The sequence below is a fragment of the Oncorhynchus gorbuscha genome, linkage group LG07 (genome assembly GCF_021184085.1).
Source record: "Oncorhynchus gorbuscha isolate QuinsamMale2020 ecotype Even-year linkage group LG07, OgorEven_v1.0, whole genome shotgun sequence".
In the NCBI taxonomy this organism is placed as follows: Eukaryota; Metazoa; Chordata; class Actinopteri; order Salmoniformes; family Salmonidae; genus Oncorhynchus; species Oncorhynchus gorbuscha.
The window spans coordinates 22,211,560-22,229,727 of record NC_060179.1 but is presented as its reverse complement, the minus strand read 5'-3'; positions in this window follow the sequence as shown (position 1 = coordinate 22,229,727).

The window sequence follows — 18,168 nt, the reverse complement described above, 5'->3', positions numbered from 1 at the left end:
CCAAATGGAGGGCGAGAGAGAGCTTTGTATGTGTCTCTGTGTGTGGAGTAAAGGTGGTCCAAAGTTTTTTTCCCTCTAGTTGCACATTTAACATGTTGATAGAAATTTGGTCAAACGGATTTTAGTTTCCCTGCATTAAAACCCCCGGCTACTAGGTGCGCCGCCTCTGGGTGAGTGTTTTCTTGTTTGCTTATGGCGGAATACAGCTAATTCAATGCTGTCTTAGTCCCAGCCTCTGACTGTGGTGGTATGAAAACAGCTACGAAAAATACAGATGAAATCTCTCTAGGTAGGTAATGTGGTCTACAGTTTATCATGAGACACATGAGACGCAATAGCTTGAGACTTCCTTAGATATCGTGCACCAGCTGTTTATTTATAAAAAAAAATATATATATATATATATATATATATAGTCTGCCGCCCCTTGTCTTACCAGACGTCTCTGTTCTATCCTGCCGGTGCAGCGTATAACCAGCCAGCTGTACATTCGTGGCCAAAAGTTTAGAGAATGACACAAATATTAATTTTCACAAAGTCTTTTGCCTTAGATGAGGCATAAGGACAGTGTTTAAATCTTAAGAAGTTTGACGTTAAGACTGACACCTCATCAGTATCATGTTGTATCATGTTTGTATGATGGCAATTTGCATATACTCCAGAATGTTATGAAGAGTGATCAGATTAATTGCAAAGTCCCTCTTTGCCATGCAAATGAACTGAATCCCCCCCAAAAACATTTCCACGCATTTCAGTCCTGCCACAAAAGGACCAGCTGACATCATATCAGTGATTTTCTTGTTAACACAGGTGTGAGTGTTGATGAGGACAAAGGCTGGAGATCCCTCTGTCATGCTGATTGAGTACGAATAACAGACTGGAAGCTTCAAAAGGAGGGTGGTGCTTGGAATCATTGTTCTTCCTCTGTCAACCATAGTTACCTGCCATCATCATTGCTTTGCACGAAAAGGGCTTCACAGGCAAGGATATTGCTGCCAGTAAGATTACACCTAAATCAACCATTTATCGGATCATAAAGAACTTTAAGGAGAGCGGTTCAATTGTTGTGAAGAAGGCTTCAGGGCGCCCAAAAAAGTCCAGCAAGTGCCAGGACCGTCTCCTAAAGTTGATTCAGCTGCGGCATCGGGGCACCACCAGTACAGAGCTTGCTCAGGAATGGCAGCAGGCAGGTGTGAGTGCATCTGCGCGCACAGTGAGGTGAAGACTTTTGGAGGATGGCCTGGTGTCAAGAAGGGCAGCAAAGAAGCCACTTCTCTCCAGGAAAAACATCAGGGACAGACTTATATTCTGCAAAAGGTACAGGGATTGGACTGCTGAGGACTGGGGTAAAGTCATTTTCTCTGATGAATCCCCTTTCCGATTGTTTGGGGCATCCGGGAAAAAGCTTGTCCAGAGAAGACAAGGTGAGAGCTACCATCAGTCCTGTGTCATGCCAACAGTAAAGCATCCTGAGACCATTCATGTGTGGGGTTGCTTCTCAGCCAAGGGAGTGGGCTCACTCACAATTTTGCCTAAGAACACAGCCATGAATAAAGAATGGTACCAGCACATCCTCCGAGAGCAACTTCTCCCATCCATCCAGGAACAGTTTGGTGATGAACAATGCCTTTTCCAGCATGATTGAGCACCTTGCCATAAGGCAAAAGTGATAACTAAGTGGCTCGGAGAACAAAACATCAGTATTTTGGGTCCATGACCAGGACACTCCCCAGACCTTAATCCCATTGAGAACTTGTGGTCAAACCTCAAGAGACGGGTGGACAAACAAAAACCCACAAATTCTGACACTCCGAGTATTGGTTATGCAAGAATGGGCTGCCATCAGTCAGGATGTGGCCCAGAAGTTAATTGGCAGCAAGCCAGGGCGGATTGCAGAGGTCTTGAAAAAAAAGGGTCAACACTGCAAATATTGACTCTTTGCATCAACTTCATGTAATTGTCAATAAAAGCCTTTGACAATTATGAAATGCTTGTAATTATACTTCATTATTCTGTAGTAACACCTGACAAAAATATCTAAAGACACTGAAGCAGCAAAATTTGTGTCATTCTCAAAACGTTTGGCCACGACTGTATGTAGATAGTGTCGTTGTTCAGCCAGGTCTCCGTGAAGCATAAGATATTACAGTTTTGAATGTCTCGTTGGTAGTTTAATCTTCTGTGTAGGTCATCTATTGTTTTTGTCCAAAGATTGCATGTTTGCTAGCAGAATGGAAGGAAGTTGGGGTTTATTCGATTGGCTACGAATTCTCAGAAGGAAGCCCGCCCTCCGGCCCCTTCAAGACAAGTCTCTGAGTGTCCTTGAGTGGCCCAGCCAGAGCCCGGACTTGAACCCGATCAAACATCTCTGGAGAGACCTGGAAATAGCTGTACAGCAACCCTCCCTATCCAATCTGACAGAGCTTGAGAGGATCTGCAGAGAAGAATAGAAGAAACTCCCCTAAGACAGGTGTCCTGAGCTTGTAGCGTCATACCCATGAAGACTCCCATGTAATCGCTGACAAAGGTGGTTCAACAAAGTTCTGAGTAAAGGGTCTGAATACTTATGTAAATGTGATATCTGTTTTTATTTTTAATAAATTAGCAAACAATCTAAAAACCGGTTTCTGCTTTGTCATTATGGGGTATTGTGTGCAGATGAGGGATGATGAATTTAAAAAATCTATTTTCGAAAAATGGTGTAACGTAAGCAAAATGTGGAAAAAATCAAGGGGTCTGAATACTTTCCGAAGGCACTGTATGTAGAAACCACACTCTCAAACTGGTGCAAAGCATCGTCTTTATTCCATCCTTACTAAAGCGGCATCCTAAGCTTCAGGGCATGCATACTTTATTACAGAGCCACTTGGTGACAGCTTGGATAGTCACAAGAAGATGCGGAGGCCTACATTGTCACTCCACCGCGCTGCATTCATCCCAGACCCCCTACTCTTGACTTTCTCTGTTAGCTAGCCTTGTTACCGCTCCCTTTATCCTTACAGTTGGCCACTCTTCAGTCAATGGCGTCTGGCGACCACGTCTTTGGTGGTATTTGGGGGGATTTCGGGATAATTGAGTGTGCCAGGGCGCCTTGGATATAATTCGATTTGGTCCGATACAGTTTTAGACGGAGCGATGACACCACTTCCTTTCAAAAGCACATACTTGGGGGCCTGTGTAATCGTCACATTTCAGCCACTCAACAGATGACTTATTGTGGATGGAGAATGGCTTGGTATGGAGAGAAGAAATACACAGTGGGTCAGTGAGGATTTTTGGCTAATGTGTTCGGGGAGGTTATGTTGAGTTTTTAGCTGTCGAGAGACTCCTGGTTTGCCTTTGAATGTGACCCTTTTGAATTGTCCCTCAGGGTCTCTAGTTTGTCATTATTACCTGAAGTGATGAATGTGTGCTGCACTTAGTCTCCTCTACATCCTGAACATGGAGCCTCCCAACTCGAATTACAAAAAAACACACGCATCTATCTACCCTCAATCCATTACACCTCCAATACATAACCAGAGAGAGATGGAGTTACACAGGTTTGAACCTGCCAGCGACAAAAAAAGAGAGAGAGAGAGGTGGCCTGAAAACCAAGCATGCTTCAATGTTTACTACATGAGCCATTGGATCTGATTCCATTATGTAAGAACCATGCTTATTTTTGACAGGGGGGGATATTTTTTACTTTTTTAAATTTTATTTCACATTTATTTAACCAGGTAGGCCAGTTGAGAACAAGTTCTCATTTACAACTGCGACCTGGCCAAGATAAAGCAAAGCAGTGTGACAAAAACAACACAGAGTTACACATGGGATAAACAAACGTACAGTCAATAACACAATAGAAACATCTATATACAGTGTGTGCAAATGTAGTAAGATAAAATCAAATGTATTTGTCACATACACATGGTTAGCAGATGTTAATGTGAGTGTAGCGAAATGCTTGTGCTTCTAGTTCCGACAATGCAGTAATAACCAACGAGTAATCTAACCTAACAATTCCAAAACTACTACCTTATACACACAAGTGTAAAGGGATAAAGAATATGTACATAAAGATATATGAATGAGTGATGGTACGGAACGGCATAGGCAAGATGCAGTAGATGGTATCGAGTACAGTATATACATATACATATGAGATGAGTAATGTAGGGTATGTAAACATTATATTAAGTAGCATTGTTTAAAGTTGTTAGTGATATATTTTACATCGATTCCCATCAATTCCCATTATTAAAGTCGCTGGAGTTGAGTCAGTATGTTGGCAGCAGCCACTCAATGTTAGTGGTGACTGTTTAACAGTCTGATGGCTTTGAGATAGAAGCTGTTTTTCAGTCTCTCGGTCCCTGCTTTGATGCACCTGTACTGATCTCGCCTTCTGGATGATAGCGGGGTGAACAGGCAGTGGCTCGGGTGGTTGTTGTCCTTGATGACCTTTATGGCCTTCCTGTGACATCAGGTGGTGTAGGTGTCCTGGAGGGCAGGTAGTTTGCCCCCGGTGATGTGTTGTGCAGACCTCACTACCCTCTGGAGAGGCTTACGGTTGTGGGCGGAGCAGTTGCCGTACCAGGCGGTGATACAGCCTGACAGGATGCTCTCGATTGTGCATTTGCAGAGGTTTGTGAGTGCTTTTGCTCTCTGTGTGGGTGGATCAATTCAGTTTGTCCGTGATGTGTACGCCGAGGAACTTAAAACTTACTACCCTCTCCACTACTGTCCCATCGATGTGGATAGGGGGGTGCTCCCTCTACTGTTTCCTGATGTCCACAATCATCTCCTTTGTTTTGTTGAGTGTGAGGTTATTTTCCTGACACCACATTCCGAGGGCCCTCACCTCCTCCCTGTAGGCCGTCTCGTGGTTGTTGGTAATCAAGCCTACCACTGTAGTGTCGTCCGCAAACTTGATGATTGAGTTGGAGGCGTGCATGGCCACGCAGTCGTGGGTGAACAGGGAGTACAGGAGAGGGCTCAGAACGCACCCTTGTGGGGCCCCAGTGTTGAGGATCAGCGGGGTGGAGATGTTGTTACCTACCCTCACCACCTGGGGGCGGCCCGTCAGGAAGTCCAGTACCCAGTTGCACAGGGCGGGGTCGAGACCCAGGGTTTCGAACTTGATGACGAGTTTGGGGGGTACTATGGTGTTAAATGCTGAGCTGTAGTCGATGAACAGCATTCTCACATAGGTATTCCTCTTGTCCAGATGGGTTAGGGCAGTGTGCAGTGTGGTTGAGATTGCGTCGTCTGTGGACCTATTTGGGCGGTAAGCAAATTGGAGTGGGTCTAGGGTGTCAGGTAGGGTGGAGGTGATATGGTCCTTGACTAGTCTCTCAAAGCACTTCATGATGACGGAAGTGAGTGCTATGGGGCGGTAGTTGTTTAGCTCAGTTACCTTCGCTTTCTTGGGAACAGGGACAATGGTGGCCCCCTTGAAGCATGTGGGAACAGCAGACTGGGATAAGGATTGATTGAATATGTCCGTAAACACACCAGCCAGCTGGTCTGTGCATGCTCTGAGGATGCGGCTGGGAATGCCGTCTGGGCCTGCAGCCTTGCGAGGGTTAACACGTTTAAATGTTTAACTCACGTCGGCTGCAGTGAAGGAGAGTCTATAGGTTTTGGTTGTGGGCCGTGTCAGTGGCACTGTATTGTCCTCAAAGCGGGCAAAAAAGTGATTTAGTCTGTCTGGGAGCAAGACATCCTGGTCCGTGATGGGGCTGGTTTTCTTTTTGTAATCCGTAATTGACTGTAGACCCTGCCACATACCTCTTGTGTCTGAGCCGTTGAGTTGTGACTCTACTTTGTCTCTATACTGACGCTTAGCTTGTTTGATTGCCTTGCGGAGGGAATAGCTACACTGTTTGTATTCGGTCATGATTCCGGTCACCTTGCCCTGGGCTTTCAGTTTCACGTGAATGCTGCCATCAATCCACGGTTTCTTGTTTGGGAATGTTTTAATTGTTGCTATGGGAACGACATTGTCGATGCACTTTCTAATGAACATGCTCACCGAATCAGCGTATTCGTCAATGTTGTTGTTGGAAGCAGTGCGGAACATATCCCAGTCCACGTGATCGAAGCAGTCTTGAAGCGTGGATTCAGATTGGTCGGACGAGCATTGAACAGACCTGAGCGCGGGAGCAATGATCCAAGGTTTTACCAGCCCTGGTTGCGCAATCGATATGCTGATACAATTTAGGGAGTTTTGTTTTCAGATTAGCCTTGTTAAAATCCCCAGCTACAATGAATGCAGCCTCAGAATATGTGGTTTCCTTTTGCAAAGAGCCAAATAAAGTTCATTCAGGGCCATCGATGTGTCTGCTTGGGGGGAATATATACGGCTGTGATTATAATTGAAGAGAATTCCCTTAGTAGATAATGCGGTTGACATTTGATTGTGAGGAATTCTAAGTCAGGTGAACAGAAGGACTTGAGTTCCTGTATGTTGTTGTGATCACACCACGTCTCGTTAATCAAAAGGCATACGCCCCCGCCCCTCTTTTTACCAGAAATATGTTTGTTTCTGTCGGCGCGATGCATGAAGAAACCAGCTGGCTGCACCGGTTCCGTTAGCATCTCTCGAGTGAGCCATGTTTCCGTGAAGCAAAGAACGTTACAGTCTCTGATGTCTCTCGGGAATGCTACCCGTGCTCGGATTTCATCAACATTGTTGTCAAGAGACTGGACATTGGCAAGTAATATGCTAGAGAGTGGTGCGCGATGTACCCGTCTCCGGAGCCTGACCAGAAGACCGCTTCGTTTGCCTCTTTTACGACATCGTTGTTTTGGGTCGCAGCCTGGGATCCATTCCGTTGTCCTTAGTGGAAGGCAGAACACAGGATCCGCTTCGCGAAAGTCATATTCCTGGTCGTACTGATTACATTTACATTTAAGTCATTTAGCAGACGCTCTTATCCAGAGCGACGTACTGATGGTGAGTTGACGTTGCTCTTATATTCAGTAGTTCCTCCCGACTGTATGTAATGAAACCTAAGATTACCTGGGGTACCAATGTAAGAAATAACATGCAAAAAAAACAAAATACTGCATAGTTTCCTAGGGACGCGAAGCGAGGCGGCCATCTCTGTCGGGGCCGGACAGTTACATTTTTTCTGGGGATACAGACAACCTTTGACAGTCAGTGATTCTGTCAGTGATGCAGTAATGCTGTCAATGATGCTGTCAGTGATTAGGGAGCTAAGGCAATAAATAAGCCATAGTGGCGAAGTAATTACAATTTAGTATTAACAGTGGAGTGATAGATGTGCAAGTAGGGATACTGGGATGCAAAAGAGCAATAATAAGGTAGTTGGGTGGGCTATTTACAGATGGGCTGTGTACAGGTGCAGTGATCGGTAAGCTGCTCTGACAGCTGATGCTTAAAATTAGTGAGGGAGATGTCAGTCTCCAGCTTCAGTGATTTTCCCAATTCGTTCCAGTCATTGGCAGCAGAGAACTGGAAGGAAAGGCGGCCAAAGTAGGTATTGGCTTTGGGGATGACCAGTGAAATATACCTGCTGGAGCACATGCTACAGGTGGGTGTTGCTATGGTGACCATTGAGCTGAGATAAGGTGGGGCTTTACCAAGCAAAGACTTATAGATGACCTGGAGCCAGTGGGCTATGAATCGAGGGCCAGCCAACGAGAGCATACAGGTCACAGTGGTGGGTAGTATATGGTGACAAAATGGATGGCAATGTGATAGACTGCATCCAATAGGTGAGTAGAGTGTTGGAGGCTATTTTGTAAATTACAGCGCTGAAGTCAAGGATTGGTAGGATAGAGAAGGTGCGTGGCATCTTTTTGGGGAGCAGTGTTTCAAGATATAGTAGGAAGCAGTGTGAGTGTGACTCCTCGTGCCCAGGCTCAAGAGTGGGGGAAGCGTCCTCTTTGATTAGATTACATGCTTGGCTGTGATGAGAGAGGAATGAAAACACATCTTAGGGTATTTTACATCTCAATGCATCATTGAATCCCCCCAGCTGGTTATGATAGCGGTAGCTCTAGCTCTAGCCCACAGAAGGTGTGTGAGGAAGAGGGCGGGGGAACCACGAATGTGTCTAAGGGAGCCACATGTGTTCGAACGCCGAGCAGCCTATTGTCGGTGCGTTGAGGAAGCCTGTCTCTCTAGGCCAAGGTCACAGCATTTTACACGTGGGAGGGTTAAGAGGGGCTGTTTTGTTTTCCCTGTTTCTGTGAGGTGATGTGTGTGCAGCAGGGCCTTGTGTGTTTGTTTGGTTTCTCCATGCGGTAAAATTGAGCCGAGATGTTAGTAGGTTTTTGGCTACAGCAGAGTTGGTTGAACAGTCAACATCAAATCGTCCTATTTGTCAAAAGGGTGTGTGCTTTTTTCTCTTTTTGCCTGAATGCTTGTGTGCATGTTTTGGTGTTTGCCTGTGTGTGTGTGTGTGTGTGTGTGTGTGTGTGTGTGTGTGTGTGTGTGTGTGTGTGTGTGTGTGTGTGTGTGTGTGTGTGTGTGTGTGTGTGTGTGTGTGTGTGTGTGTGTGTGTGTGTGTGTGTGTGTGTGTGTGTGTGTGTGTGTGTGTGTGTGTGTGTGTGTGTGTACAGAGAATCTGGGTCATCAGCATTAACAAACACGTCTCTGGCAGTTTCCTGGTTTCTCTTCATCTAAAACCATTCCTGCTACTTGTCGCGGTGCCAGAGTAAATGTCTCTGAAGTGGCTCGCTAACATCTTTATAATACAGACCCTCTATCCTTCCTTCACCCATGTCTTTCATTCACCCCGTCAGTCACATCCCCATTCAGGCAGCTGGGACCGAGGCCTAATTTGTTTAGCCTCTTGGAGTAAACAGGGCTGTCAAAGGGAAAGAACATCTCCCTTTTATAACCATGCAGTGAGGAAACCACATTGGCTAGGCTAACTCGAAACAGATCATCTTTAAGACAAACATGTGCATTACGGGGACCTTGGGTGCTTTATGGGGACCTGTCTGATCTGCAGACAGTCAATCCGTTTTAATGACAAAGTCCTTTGGCTTGTTATATCAGATTTAGAAACGATTTCACCAGGGACTCGGTTTTTTATTTTAATTTGGAGCAAATTTGCACTGGGGAAATTACACTTCTTCTTTATCTCGTTCTCACCAGAGACACGGCTGTCCGCTATGGAGTTTACTACGTTCTGTATGTACTAACATCCCAGACTAACTGGGCCTTAGGAACTCATGTGTCTGGTGAAAGAGAGATGCTGCAATGCTGGAAATTAATGGATATGTATCAAACAGGTATCATTTTGCGAATACATTGTGGTGTATGTGTAGCTAGCTAGAGGTAGAGATACTCTAACTCAAAGCCTGGGTTTGGGTGATAAAGATAGGTATCCACTCGCGAAAGTCTAGTTTAGCCTCTTTAGATGATACTTTTATTATGGGAGTGAATTTAACCAATGACAGTACAGGTTCCACTTTTATATTGATTACGCTCACTTTTAACGTCCCTTCTATTTCTAATGCACAGTCTCTACGGAGTCAAATGATTAGTTAATAAAGTCAAATCATTAGTTAAAGCCAACAGTGTTCCACTATTTATTACTTTACCTACCATTTCTCAGGCCTACCTCAAGTAATGCTGCTTCAGCGATTATCAAAGGTTGATGAATTTGGATTTAAAAATGAGTATTTTGCCCAGAGACAAATTTATCCTGTGAGGGAAAACAAACTGGCAGAGGAACTTGTTTAACGAAGATCTTGGTGCCAGTGCAGTCGGCCATTTTCAGGCACACTGTCCTCATTAACATATTCATCATTTACAGACACACAGAGTATACAAAACATTAAGAACACCTGCTCTTTCCATGACAGACTGACCAGGTGAATCCAGGTGAAAGCTATGATTGCTTATTGATGTCACTTGTTAAATCCACGTCAATCAGTGTAGATGAAGGTGATGAAGGGGAGATGTCAGGTCAAAGAATTCTAAGCCTTGAGACAATTGAGTCATGGATTGTGTATGTGTGCCATTCAGACGGTGAATGGGCAAGACACAATATTTACTGTAAGTGCCTTTGAACAGGGTTTGGTAGTAGGTGCCAGGCCCACCGGTTTGTGTTAAGAACTGCAACGCTGCTGAGTTTTTCACACTCAACAGTTTCCCGTGTGTATCAAGAATGGTCCAGCACCCAAAGGACATCCAGCCAACTTGACATAACTGTGGGAAGCATTGCAGTCAACATGGGTCAGCATCCCTGTGGAACGCTTGAGTCCATACTCTACAAGGGGGGGGTTCCTAATGTTCCTAAGGTTTGGTATACTCCGTGTTTATCCACAAGTCATATATTACCATATTTGTCTCTCACAACACTAACTTAACAATCACCCCCACTTCCTTTTATGTCAATGCAAAGACTTGTCACTTACAGTACAGTTCACAATCATTACCCTCCAATGATTGGTTCAAACGGCTCCTTTAACTCCCCCCTCTCAATCATCTGTCAATCCAGTAGTGTGTGAGAAAAAATAAGAGGCCAGGAAGGGAGTGTGTCATGTTTATTTATATGCAGATCTTTCTTTCTTTCCCTCGTTCTCTCTCTGAGGCTGGATAATTAGGGGTCCATAATCTTTTGCTGAGGGAGCACCTTGTCCTCTCCCCTGTTTATAACATCATCAAAGTTGTGCCTCTGGGGGCCCCCGGCTTCGTTAATAATTTAGGTGTGCGCTGCCTGGTTATAGCAGGAAGCCCTTATTGAGTTTGTAAACCATGTGATGATTTACGAGAACACCTTGCGTGCGTCATGCTCATTAAATAAAATACTCCCGGTTTAATCAGAAACACTGAGGTAAACTGGACTCACTCTTCCCTCATTTATTTTCTCTTTCCCTCCTTCTCTGTCTCCCCTTATTTTTCTCCCTCTCTCCCTCTCTTTACAGGGTGACCAAGCTGAGTGAGTGTGGAGTTGTGAAGAGTTATTGTCTGAGGCAAAGACACAGAGAGCTAGGCCTAGTCGGCCCTTCTGCCTGTCTGTCTGTTTGCCTGTCGCTAGCTGCTTCCGAGGGGCAGAGGGTAAGTGCTTCACGCTCAGAAGGAAGTCAAAGTCCCGCCACCCTGACCTTCAACACGCCACTTTACACCCCAATTTAGCTTATGGAATTGATTGTGATATGCCTTGGTTTTTTTGTCTGGTCGGGTGGGGAGAAGCAGAGGGCTGGAGAAATTTAATACATTCTACACCTAGAGAATTTATGGCTTTGAGAAAGTTGAACATTGTGTGTGGGATTGGTGTGTGTGGCGGCGGGGTAGAGTGTGTGGTCGGGAAGGGAGGGTTAGTGTGTGTGTGCGTCTGTGTGTGCATGCGGGCTCATTTCTGCATGTGTGCCTGTGTGTGTTTGCTGTGAGAAAGTATTTGAAACTTTATGCCCCATAGTCATTAGAGAATCACTTGCAGAAGACAGGTCAGTATGTGGTCCACACATAATCATCGCTCTGGTCTATTGCACTGGCTGACAGAAACGTCACAAACATCACTTCACTCCCAGATTTTCACAGACACCTCTCACCAGGGGTCAGCAGGCCAAACTAAAGAGGGTCACTGAAGAACAAGAGTCAATCCTCTAATGAACTTTGGGGGGGTCTCTCTCTCTCTCTCTCTCTCTCTCTCTCTCTCTCTCTCTCTCTCTCTCTCTCTCTCTCTCTCTCTCTCTCTCTCTCTCGTAAACATTACACTCACAAAAGTTCCAAAAGAATAAAGACATTTCAAATGTCATATTATGTCTATATACAGTGTTGTAATGATGTGCAAATAGTTCAAGTACAAAAGGGGTCTCGTTCTCTCTCTCTCTCTCTCTCTCTCTCTCTCTCTCTCCACCATGTGCAAATGTCTGACCTCTGTGGCCCTTAATCTGCCTTTGACCCGAGGCCAGTTGGATAGCAGAAATGTAAATGGGACTGCATGGTGTAAAAGCCCCATGAATCTGGTTCCCCAGGCAATGTTATGGAAACCACAGGAGCTACTCACCCATGTCATCCCTGGTATTGAGGTAACATGTTGAACTACTGTGTGAGAGCAAATACTTGGAGAAATACTTAGGCAGTACTTCTTAGGTCTATTGTAAGCTGTTCATCAGTTGAGAGTTTAAATTGTGTTATTGTTCATTGTTGAGTTCACAGATGTGTTTGTTTGTGCTGATTCATCCATGTTTAGTAGTTATTTCTGTTATACAATTTAGCAGTTTAAATAAAAGGGCCTTTTAGAATCAATTACCCTGCCCCTTGCTAAATAAATCACAGAAATGCAAACACATTAGCTACATATTATCCCCTTACTGCAAAACACACAGCCCTTTATCTGAAGAGGTCACCAACCCCCCCCCCCCCCCCCCCCCCATCTCTCTCTCCCTCCCCCTCCCTGTGGATTTAGGGTGTCAGTCTAATGTGGTTTACAGTTTAAAATAGATTATGCTTTGGGATTACTACCTGAGAAGAGCGGGCCTCGGAAAGGTTAAAAAGTGCCTTTGATGTCCCCGAGCCTAAACAACACCTGGGGCCAACCTGAGTTGGAAGGGCCTTTTTTTGTTATTCAGAGCCACAGCCCTTAATTGTAGGCCCCGGCACAAATGGAGAGAGGGAGAACATTTAACATTTAAAAGGGAGGGGGTAACTCCGTGAGGGCCTCCTGCTTTACATACATAAATATCTGCGAGATTCATTCACCGATTCCAACCTGCTAAATCACTGACTAACCAGGTTCATCACCAGTGCACTTTAACCCTTCTTCTACTTGTGAAGGTCCACTACTTGATAAGTATTTATCGTTATAGCTCCAGTATTTAGCACTAACAGCCTCTACATATTTAAACTGCCAGCTCCATTGAGTCTAAGGCTTAGCGCTCCTCAGCAGCTCCTGTCTGTGTTATCACCATGCAAATGGGTCTTAATGTGTCCACCAGGCCCTCTAAAGGTGGCTACCGTACAGGCCCTCTGTCTCAGAGATGGGCCTCCTGGTGTAGGAGAAATAGCTATAGCTCTGCAGCTGCTTGACGAGGCTCTGCCTGACTGACACCAGATCTTCCTGCCATTGGTGATGGGAAGCTATTAGCAATGAATTAGATAAATAGGCCTTTAAAGACCAGAGCACCTGGTAGCTGGCTATCTTTTACCATTTAGGCTAAGGCGGGTATTGACTGAGGATGGTGTTATAGATTCTGTATGTCAGGTGTGGCTCGGCTCTATTTAGCCAATGGAAATGTGGTATTAGACCCATGAGGATCACTCTTACTGACACCTGTCTGTCCCCACTCTCATCTCAGCCAAGCCTTCCTCTTCTCCACACATTCCCACAGCATTAACCTATGGTGCGTCTCTGCTCCTCTGTCACACCTGAGAGAGACAGAGAGAGAGAGAGAGAGAGAGAGAGAGAGAGAGAGAGAGAGAGAGAGAGAGAGAGAGAGAGAGAGAGAGAGAGAGAGAGAGAGAGGAATACAGAATCCATCTAACTATGTGTTGTGACAGTTCTTGTCCACTACCTTCCACCCATGCCATATTATGTCCAGACAAAAAGTCAATCAATATTGTCATTCACAACTTCAGATTAAACTTAACTTCTTCTTACTGCACAGTGCTCGTTTTTTTGTGAGCGTTCGATCAACCTCGTCGCAGAAACAGAAATAACGCCTTATCGATCGATGTCAGCGAATTAACAAGTGGAATGTTCTTCGAAAATAGACAAGAAGTGAAGCAATGGAGCAAAGCAAATAAACGACGGCACTCGTCAACAAAGACTATAAAACCCAATCTGGAAACAAGTTTGGTGAGTGAGGCGCATTGCCGTGCAAATGTTTTGCAATTTGGAGTCGGTTGCCACAAACCACTAAATGCCTTTAAATAGTACCATGCACTTAACATTTTCAACAGCACAGCCGTTCCATGGCTTTATGTGCGCAAACAGGACACGCATTAAAACTACGAAGGACAAACAGTGGTAAGTATTGAAAATATCCCCAAATTCACTACAAATATTTGAATACATTGACGCACGCTTTCTGCCCAGCCACTATTGTTATGAAAAGTATAGTCGACCATGTCTGACTGCTACCACAAATATCCACTTGCTTTAAAACAAGACTGTCGCTGCACTTTTGGACACAGACAAACAGCTATGTTTTATTATATAAACAACGGAGCGGATCACCACTGGCGGTTAGGACTTCCTCATACAGTGAAGATCCAGATTGCTGCTGCAGTGTTGAAAGCCATGATGTCTTGGTTTGGAAGCCAGGATGTCTTGGTTTGGCATGCACGCATCAGCCTCCATTGTCTAAGGCAGGGGCAAGTAGATTATAGTATACTTAGTGTGTAATACGCTGTGGGACTGGCTTCCCGGTTCCTGCAGTGGGTGTGAGAGGGCCATCCAAAGGTCACTGGCTCACATTCCCATATGGATCAGTGTCATTTTACACACGAACTAGAGTATCTCACCTGGACCTCTCAGGCAGGACTCTATGTTCTCTAAACCCTCCCTTCAACATTTCTTTAATGTTTCCAAAACCCTCACATGTTCAAGATGTTGGTCCAGAGGAAGAATAGAAGCATTCCCTCAGGTTTGGCTCCTGTTGAGTCATGGATTTTAGTGTGTGTGTGTGTGTGTTGGGGGAGTGGGCGCAGCCCCTTAGCTTCATTTGGACCTTCATTTTGCCCCCCCCCCCCCCACCCCCACACACACACACACACACACACACACACACACACACACACACACACACACACACACACACACACACACACACACACACACACACACACACACACACACAAGGACAGGGGTCACACTTCAAAGCACCTCAATGATGATTGAATGAGAGGGGCTTCTTAAAGAGCCTGCCACAGCCTGCTTCTCTGGCTTTAGCCTCTCAGCATTAAGACTTGGGAAGATCAGTGTACTGGATCTACCTTCACACACACTTGCCACCTCCCCTTAGACTCCTAAAACTCATATCGGCTTCTCAGCTGCTGACCATCCCCCATAGGGGTTGACAACGTCGTCTTATGAATGTTAAAGTACACACTGCACACAAGGCCTTAAGGCAGAGTGAAACTCATTCCGTGTACCAAAGACTGAGTAACTGTACCACTCTGTAGTCTATTGTTGTCTTTTCCTCATTTTAACCAGTGCACTAAGGACCTCTCTCTCTCTCGCTGTCTCTCTCTCTCTCTCCCTCTCTCTCCCGCAGGAACAATGCATGGTGGCTGAATGAGAAGACGTGACTGTCAGTTGATTTGTGACCGCACAATCCCTGCAGAATGTGAGGCCCGGTCTCCAAAAGAGGAGCCGGGGTGGTACGGGCCTGGATGAAATCACACACACACACACACACACACACACACACACACACACACACACACACACACACACACACACACACACACACACACACACACACACACACACACACACACACACACACACACACACACACACACACACACACACACACACACACACACACACACACACACCTTGACCCAGCCCCCCTCCTCCTCCCAAGATGCGTCCTGAATGATGTTAAAGAAACCAGGTATTTACGCTCTACCTGGCTCATCAGATGTCAGCCTGCCCTCCGGGGCGTCATGACATAAAACAGATAGCAATCTATTCAAGAGCTCATAGAGATCACCAGCCCCCAACACAAGTCTGCACCAGCTCTCGTATATGTGTGTGTGTGTTTTTCCCGTATTTATATCCATCTGGTAAATGGACGATTTGACTTCCGATCCCCCGTATCCTAATGTGACCTTAAACAGCCTAGCGCCACACGACGAGCCTATCCCCTTTTGTTGCCTGTATCTCTATTCTCATATCTCTGCATATCTCCTTAGCCGCCTAGCGTGAGAAAAATAGTGCCCCCCCGAAGATTGATCGTTTTAAATGATGATAATCCACAGCCATATTGTTTGTGTTGATAAGCCCCTACTAGATCAGATCCCATCAGACTGATAGCGGAGTGAGGTTAGATCCTGCCGATGACATTCAGGCAGTTTCAGGTTTGTTTTCTCTAAAGTCTTATCAGCGAGTTAGCTGCTTCTGAGAGAATTGAACCTCGCACCACTTTTCTGGAGCGAGCGTCCCATGGAGATAAATGGATGTAAATCCCTGATAATTGAGCAGAGCCCAGAGATTCTTCTTCTTATTGTCATGTGGGCCTGGCTCACCTGGCAGATAGCATCTGATTTCATCAGCCTTGCGCCTCTTGGCCCCGGGCCAGCTCTGTTTATTTCACTTTAAATGGTTTTAAGGTATCTTTTTTGTTGCTGGATACTTGTATTTATTTATTTATTTTTGATGCAGATCTCGGGAGGGCAGGGGAGTGAAAGGGGAGGGGACCAGTTCACACCAGTTCACATCCTCATATTCTTGGCCCCACACTTCCTATCTTCTACCCTCTCTGGAAGCATCTTTTTCATTTTTGGGTCCCAGGAACAGACTTGTTATTTGTATTAACCTCACCTCTGCACAGTGCACCCAGGACTATAGTTTAATAGACTTAAATGGATGAAAAAAGATTAGCATAGCTGTAACCATTTTCCGGATGCAGAGATTGGGTAATGTGATGTGTGGTCACAGCGACTGATTGGCTGATTGTTAGAGGTTAAAGGTCAAGCATTGGAGGTGACAGCCTGGCGCTTTGATGTCTCACCGTTTCCCACTGCGGTAAGCTGGCACCCTCAGGCTCTGCTCCTTCTTTTTCTCCTCTTTTTCTCTCTCCCCCTCCCTCTCCCTCTCTCTCTCTCTATCTCTGCTCATCCCGCATGAGTGACTGGCATGAACTGTGTTTTCTTAACAGTTTAGATAAGATAATATATTCAGTTGCTCTGGAGCATAGAGATAGATGTGATAGAAGGTATGCATGCATACAGTACATGTTGAAATCACCAGTCGTGTTCTTTGGATTGGGGCTGATTCAAATACATTCTAAGAATACAGCCCAGATCAAGCTTATTCCTGAACTATGTTCATTGGAAGTGTTTTGTAGACCAGCAGGCTTAATTTGGGACCATGAAACCACCCTTTAGTGTAATGAGCCTAGTGTGTATGTTCAGAGTTTAATTTGAGATAAAAACCTATTGCAAATTAGGCTGTTGTTCAATCTAGTCCTTTCTAGATTGGACAACAGAATAACTTCTTGCCTAGGGGATGAAAGTGAGAAGTGTGCAAGCCCCCCCCCCCCCCCCCCACACACACACAGTATGTCATTATGACAGGCTTCTGACTCTTTTACACCCCAAACGTTTAGAATTCAGATAGCACCAGCAGATCTGGAGTGTTCTGTTTGGGCACGGCGCAACCTTTTTAAATGTCCCCAGAGTGTCTGCTCCGGTATCTAATCTGTCATGTCATGCTCAAAGCAGCAAAGCTTTCCCTCTTATTCCACTAGTCTATTTAAGAGCAGCCAACGCTATGTTTTACTTTCAGATGGAGGGAGACGGCTGGTTCTCCTTAGACTCGCTCCCTCTGGAATACAGTATGTCTCTCTCAGACAGAATCAGCATGCGGCACATCTTGCTCCAGATTCAGAATTCCTCCAGCACGCACCCAGCATGCACTTGTGCATTCTTCACCAGGGAGACAAACACATGAGTGGCTCTGCAGAGAGAGAGAGAGAGAGAGAGAGAGAGAGAGAGAGAGAGAGAGAGAGAGAGAGAGAGAGAGAGAGAGAGAGAGAGAGAGAGGGAAAAGAGCAGGCCTAGTTGAACCTTAGCACACAGAGAGCCCTCTCCTCCTCTTGTGCTTCTCTCTCCCCTCCACCCACTCATACTGTGCTTCCTAATAGACAGATGGCAGTCTATTGTTTACTGAGCCAAGGTACAATGCCTTATCTGCCATTGCAGCGGAAACTGGGCTAGCGTTTCTGCTTGACCCAGCTTACAACTGCCACCACCAAAACAAAAAAGGGAGGGAGCGATGGCAAGAGGGAGCGATGGAGAGAGAGAAGGGCAGCTCAGGATAATGAACATTAACATGGGAAACAAATCACCCAAATTTGATTTCTTTCCTCTTTTTTCTTTCCCTGGTTGACTTCTTGTCTGCTGTGTCACGATGGTGAAAACACACACAAAAGATTGCCTCTCCTCTCTCCTCCAATACTCCCTTACCCTTCCCTCAGTAATGGAGTGTGCTGCAGCAGCACAGCAGCTCTCGCCATGCCTTGGGG